Genomic DNA, 7,589 nt, shown 5'->3' with positions numbered 1-7,589 from the left:
GCTAGTGAATTGATATCAGAAGTGGTGCCAGTTTCTGAGAGGTTAGGAGGGGCAGGCACTCCGTCACCAGGCCGCGAGTGGCCTACCGAGACCATCCGACCGCCGCGTCATCCCCAGTGGAGCATGCGGATAGGAGGGGCGTGGGGTCAGCACACCGCTCTCCCGGTCAATGTGATGGTATTCTTGACCGAAGCTGCTACTATTCGGTCGAGTAGCTTGTCAATTGGCATCACGAGGCTGAGTGCACCCCGAAAAATGGCAACAGCACATGGCAGCCCGGATGGTCACCCATCCAGGTGCCGACCACGCCTGCCAGCGCTTAACTTCGGTGATCTCACGGGAACCGGTGTATCCACTGCGGCAAGGCCGTTGCCTAGGAGGGGTAGGGATGACATCGAAAACCACTTAACCAAACAACTGTGTAATAACTTGTCAATCAAAAGGATGTATTATACCCAGGGAGTTATAATCGTCTTAACAGAACAATAGGTTAAGGAGTTGTCAATCAAAAGAGAACAATAGGTTGGCTCCTTAATGTAGGCAACCTGCACTAACAATTGTTCTGATATTCCCCTCGCCTTACTACTGGCATCCATATGTGTCTCCACAGGGATAGAATGGTAATGGAGGATTCGGAAATCGTCAAAGTAACAGTTTCTAAGGGAAAAATAATAGAAATTACAATACAGAATAATGTGGCTCACTACAAATAATGATTGGAACAATAGGTGTGGTCCTGATGATAGTAGACAATAAGCGCATAGGAACGGCAATGAACATCCACACATATGTAACAATTGTGAAAATAACGGCTATGGGAACGGCATAAACCAAAATCAGCGAAATGGCACCCCCCAGTAATGCGCAGAGTAGAACATTGGAAAGTACCAATTGTTGTGTCGATTCCCTAAGGTCTCGACACAATGAGTGGCTAGGTGCACGCGAAACTAACGCAGACGGGCGTAAATTCTGAAACAGGAGACTGGATGAAAACTATAAAGAAAAGAAGAGAGATTTTAATATACTTAACTTTAATGTAGTCTTGTTCTTGTTGAAATACATCTCTTGCATAGTAGTAAGCAATTAGCAATGATACACATGGCGCCTTGCTAGGTAGTAGCGATGGACTAGCTGAAGGCTATTTAATCTGTCTCTCGGCAAATGAGAGGAAGACGTGATACGTCTTGTCGCAAGCTATGTCGTCCGTACAACTGGGGCGAGGTGAAGTCCGTGTCTTGTGACCTGCCATGTGGTGGCGCTAGGATTGCGATTACACAGTGGCGACACGCGGGTCCGACATGTACTACAGGACCGCGGCCGATTTAAGTTACCACCTAGCAAGTGTGGTGTCTAGCGGTGACACCACACCAATCATGTTGTAAATATTGTAGAAGTGGCTGACTGGTGCAGCAGCACTCTGTCTACCCAGATGGGAAATGGTGATCGGTCGGCCTAGACCAGCCCGCCGCGGACCTAAATGGATGAGGAGTCATGACGCTAATGAACAATTATTTCTTAAGGTATGACAAAGAAATCTAAATGCAAGATGACCTATATACACATAAGTGATATAAAAGGAATAAATGATGAAACTTTCCCGCGAAAGGCAAAAGTCCCGAGTTCGAGTCTCGGTCCGGCACACAATTTTAATCTGCCAGGAAGTTTCATATCAGCGCACACTCCGCTGCAGAGTGAAAATCTCATTCTGGAAACATCCCCCAGGCTGTGGCAAAGCCATGTCTCCGCAATATCGTTTCTTTCAGGAGTGCTAGTTCTGCAGGTTCGCAGGAGAGCTTCTGTAAAGTTTGGAAGGTAGGAGACGAGGTACTGGCAGTAGTAAAGCTGTGAGGAAGGGGCATGAGTCGTGCTTGGGTAGCTCAGTTGGTAGAGCACTTGCCCGCGAAAGGCAAAGGTCCCGAGTTCGAGTCTCGGTCCGGCACACAGTTTTAATCTGCCAGGAAGTTTCATATCAGCGCACACTCCGCTGCAGAGTGAAAATCTTATTCTGGAATAAATGATGATGTACAGAATGCCAAAACAGGAACAATAGATTTAAATATAATACTAGACACAGGACTGGGTACGTATCTTGTTTCATACAGCTTGTCCAATGAATTAAAAGGTAAACTAAACCGACCTACTTTACCTGTGCAGAGTTGCCGTATTTTAACAGCTATAGGAAGTAACTCAAAAGGCATCAAGTTACAAATCTATATTCCAATTATTTGTACATTCGTAGTGGTAGAAAAAGTAATAGTTAACTGTCTTCTAGGAATGAACTTTTTCAGGCAACAACAGGTGCGAATTGACGTAGGCAATGGCAAATATTATCTTTACTCAGTAGATAATGAAATTTCACTTGATTTAATGAAACGAAAGTCTTCTGTGAATAACCAGTTAGCAGTTAAAGTTAGCATCCATCTTCTGTATGCAGAAGTCTTTCATGTGAATGAGCAATGCAATGGGCAGATCACAGAGGAAATGACCATTTTACATGCTATTTAGAGTAAGATTGAAGTATCGTGTAGTTTATCAGCTATACAGAAACAAGAACTAGGTACACTGTTATCGCAATATTTGCATAGTTTTGAAAACAAACCAGAAGTAATTAAAGGATATGTCTGTCATTTGGAAGTTATAACCCCACGAAACTTTCTGTCGTACATCATATACAATTCCTTGAACAAAGAAAGAAGCAGTAAGAAATGAGATAGAACATATTATTAACTGGAGTGTTACTGAGCCATGTCACTTGCCATATTCCAGCCCCAATGTAGTGGCAGCCAAACCTGATGGAAGTGTACAAATTGTTTTGGATGCAAGGGAAATTAACAAAATCACAATGCCTGTAAGAAAGAAACCAGAAAACCTAGAGGAGCAATTATTAAAATTCCATGGAGTAAAATTTCTTACAATAACAAATCTAAAAGAATCTACTGGCAAATCTTGTTGCATCTAGATAGCCAACAATTTACAGAATTTGTCTATAATGGTAGAAGTTTTAATTTGGCACTTTATCATTCGGACTTACTTTAAATGCAGCAGCATTTGTTAGAGCTTTGGATAAGGCAGTAGACCCCGAATTATTGAGTCAAGTAACAGTCTATGTGGATGATTTACTTATTGCTACAGCTGAATGGGATGAGAATTTGAGCCTATTAAGAAGGGTGTCAGAAAAATTTTCCACTTATGAAGTCACATTTAATTTAAATAAATCAGAATTTGCCAGAAAAGAGATTAAGTTCTTAGGTCACATTATTTCACCACGAGGCATTCGGCCTGATCCACACAAATTAGACACCATCAGACACCCTATCCCACAAACTCAGAAAACAGTTCAAAGCGTTCATAGGTGTAGTCTCATTCTTCTGTTAATATGTGCCTCACCAGCTACTAAACAGTGATGCATTGCTCAAAATTTGGAGGAAAAACAGCACATAGCTATGGACAGAAAATTGCCAGAAGGACTTTGACGCCATAAAGCAAGCTTTCGTAAACTGTGCCATATTATATTAACAGAATCTTCCGTCGGTTCTTGGTAGAACAACATTATAATAAATGAAAAGCATCAGTTTGCTTTTGTTCTACAATGTTACTTTTATTGTTAACCGGTTTTCGGCTTACAAGGCCATCTTCATACATTTAAATGTCTGAAGAGAGCCTTGTAAGCCGAAAACCGGTTAACAATAAAAGTAATATTGTAGAACAAAAGTAAACTGATGCTTTTCATTTATTATTGTGCCATATTAGTACATCCTGATGTGGATATGACACAAGAGTTTTGCATCAGCACCGATGCGTTCTTCAAGGATCTGGGGGCAATATTGTTTCAGATAACTATGATAGTGAAAATCAAAATGTAAATATAACCAGCTTTGCCAGCCCCACACTGACAAATTGTGAGAGAGCTTGAAGCACTCGCAGCAGTATTGGCATTCCACAGATTCCAGTACTTCCTATGGGAAAATTACACCATACTCACATTTTGATCATAATCCTTACTGATCCTTACTGATGTTAAGTACTGCATGAAAGACTAGCCAGATGACGTCATTTTCTTCAAGAGTTCGGTTTTGAGGTAATTTATGTCAAAAGTGAACAGAATATTTTGGCAGATGCCCTGTCTAGACTTCCACGAGGATTCAATGAATATACAGAATTAACAGAAGAAACATCCAGCTTTAGGATTCTACTCACGTGTGATGGTATATATAGGCCCTATTAGGTGAAAAGATGTAGAAATATGAGTCAGCTTCAAGGGGAAGATACTCGATGGAACAAGGCAAGACAACAACTAACAAGTACTGACGATGCAGTTTTGAGAACACGTTATAAGTTGCATAATGGAGTTTTTGTTGTTGTTGTTGAACGCCTCAGTCTGGTAACTGGCATGTTTATTTACCCGAAACATATATATAGACAGTTTCTTCAGGCATACATATAACTTGTGGTGTCATTAGTGTGTAGCCAAGTGTGGTCATAAAATAATGTCATACTGTTATTACCCTAACACTGGATGTAGAGCGCAACAGATCATCAAGAAATGTGTAATCAGTCAAAAGACCAAACACTTAAACTGATCACGATCCAGTGAATTACATCCTATTACACCAGTAAAAACCCTTGACTGTGTATCAGTCGACGCCGCAGGACATTTTCCGACAGCAAAAGGGGGATTGAAATACGTACTAGGCTTGTACGATGTGTTTTCCAAGTAGCTACAAATGTGTACCACTAAAACTCTTTACAGCAGAGCCTTTAATCAAGTAAACTGCTAGAGAATATTTTGTAAGAGTGAGTAAACCAAAAATTTTTCTGACTGATAATGAACTAACTTTGCGAGGTGCCGGGGTTAGCAGTGTGTTTATCACTAAATTCTATTAGAATCCACATATGTCAATCATGCTCTAAGCCCCCCTATTCTAACTCCGACTTTTGCTGTTGCACAAGGATAAGAAAAATACGCGAACTGACTCTAATCAACCCTGCCAGTGGAGTAGAAGAGAGTTTGGCACCTGCAATAATTTAATTTGATAAATAAGTTAAATAAACAAAGGTTTCATTAGCATAGTGAGGAATGATAGGGTTGCTCTATCGATTAACAGAATGAAAGTTCTGTCCAAAATAACAATAGGATTTATTAAGACTAATCACAAAATAATAAACAAAAACACAAACATTTACAATAAATCAAATTGGCTCAAATTTGATACTCATACAAACACTGTAAAGGTGAAGTTGTCCCTGAACTAGATTGTGAGGTTTAAGACGAAGTGGTATGTGGAGCCAAATTCCTTGCCACTCAAATCTGAAGGGAGACAGACAGCTAACCTAACAATAATTGCTGCTACTCAAGACAGAACACAGAAAAAAAACGAACAGGCGCGCTCTGCTGAGCTCTGATTATCACCTAGGAAAATCCCTATCTGCCGGTGCTGCGGACATACATTACCAAAACTGTCTTCTTGGCTGCCAGAACACGATCTGGCGTACCGCAGGCGAGGGCTGGTTGCTTCGACGTCCTCGACCGAAAGGCGAGAGCCGACTACTCCTGAGCACACAACATTCCCGCCCCCACGACAGTGGCCGTAGTTACGTTCCAATCAGCAACCCGAAGACCGGCGGAAATTCCACTCCATTGCCGGAGCACTACCATTCCACCAATGGAGATTCTTGGCGCCAATTTCTGTGCTGATTTTGCTACGTCACGGCGCTATGCCCTGAGCAAACCAATCACCGTTACTATTTTGCAGAAAGTGCGGGAATTTTCCCGCCACAACTGCCTGGGTACACAAGTCATTCCCACGCCTCGCTGGTAGCCCGCCAGAAAGTGTTTTCGCTAAGTTTCTCCGAAGTAACGGAACCTCTAGCCCAGCCGCTACTTCACACCCCAGCGGGCGTGTCTCTTGACAATGTCGGCGTCTGCAAAGCATTCACTCGACTGCCTCACACACGTCGGCTTAACCCGCCTGTCACCGGACCACCCGGGTGACGAGAGACGCTGCGTGGGAAGTCCGCGTGTGAAGGAATAGCGACTTCCCACCGCATGCACTTAGAGAGGAGAATCGTAAGATAGAAATATGAGAGGGGGCTCATGCCACCTCTCAACTTCACAAGTGCGAAGTGGAAAGAATTTGTCATGTCACAAAACATAAAACATATTTATGTATCCGAATTTCATCTCGAGGAGGCCAGTCCAATAAAACTGGTATTCTGTGATTTTAACAGGTTTAACAGAACGTATACAACACACACACACACACTCTTAGTGGATTAAAGACCTGATGCCCCTTCAGCAAATAATAAATGATTTGCCTTGCTCATCAACGAGTTTACACCAATCGAAATAATGGACTTGAAGTATAAAATAGACCTTTGGGTTAAGGCATTACCTAATTTTTTTGAGAAAGAGATATTGTTATAAGAAAAGTGTAGACAATCCTTAATAGCCCTGGAAGCAAAGGGACAAGTTAAAAAAAAAGAGCGTGATAAAAGAATAAGTCGCACAACTACTTTTCACACTGGACATGAGGTGCTGTTGAACACACATCCTCAATCTATCAAACAAAAAAAGCTTAGCAAAAAATGGCACTTTATAACACCACAACTCTGTGGATGATAATACATTTTCTACGTGTTTTGTGAAATTTGTTCTTATTAGTTGTGCTGAATATTATTCTTGTAAATATGTTACAAATGCTATTTGTTATTAAAGAAAGAGATTACGCATGGAATGTTAACATTTTGTAAGTAGACACGCTGGCCTAGTCAGGGAAAAGATATTGTCAAAGAGTGTAATAAATTGTAAATGCATTATCGCTGGGCGTGCAAGCGCGCCAAAAAAGTAGCAGTTCGGAGTCGCGAGGAGACTGTTGATGTCGTTGGTTGTGTGTATTCGCCAGTGTGGCCATGCAGAAGTGTGTTTCCGAAGTACGGAGCAGTGAAAACTGAAATCGTTGGTTTGGCGGATGTTTAATATGGGGAAGCTATGGCACAGTACAAATGTAGCAAGATTAGGGCCTAATTCATACAACATCAAGAGTACTGTGGGCCCTTGTTATTGGCTATGGTATGGCAAGAAGATCAACCGGTGCCCTATTTTACAGCTGAATGAAGCCAATCGACAAACAAACGGTATCATAAAGTGAAGTAAGATCTAGACTTTTTATAACTAAAAGTGTAATAGGTTGACCAGCGTAGTTGGAATTTTATTGCTTAAATAACATTGTTTTCATACATATTGCCACGTAAATAATTTTCCTATGTCTTCATCCAAGTAGTATCCATCCTATCCCTTTGTATGAACCGAGGTAAGCAGAAAATGAACATTAATTTATTAGATTATCAAAACAATTTTTACAACTTTTGGACAATTACGTAGTAATGAAATCTTTGGCTGTAGTATGAATAATGTTATAGAATGATGCAAAAGCCAATACTAATTCATTTGCTAAAAATAGAGTAACTTTAATAACAAAAAATTCGTAGTAAAACATTACGTAACTTGGACACTGGATTTCATTTACAAAGCATAATTCTAATTTCAGCTTGTGGCATAATTTATAACTTTCATTACAAAGAAATATCAG

The 7,589-nt window shown here is 40.9% G+C and overlaps 1 pseudogene; it reads right to left on the bottom strand.

Annotated features, from left to right (window-relative positions):
* Positions 1-256: 256 nt before the first annotated feature.
* Positions 257-374, bottom strand: LOC126211289 (5S ribosomal RNA; annotated as a pseudogene).
* Positions 375-7,589: the final 7,215 nt, after the last annotated feature.

The sequence above is a fragment of the Schistocerca nitens genome, chromosome 1 (assembly GCF_023898315.1).
Source record: "Schistocerca nitens isolate TAMUIC-IGC-003100 chromosome 1, iqSchNite1.1, whole genome shotgun sequence".
Taxonomy (NCBI): domain Eukaryota; kingdom Metazoa; phylum Arthropoda; class Insecta; order Orthoptera; family Acrididae; genus Schistocerca; species Schistocerca nitens.
The sequence above is the reverse complement of the archived record's forward strand: the minus strand, read 5'-3'. Positions and strand labels throughout refer to the sequence as shown.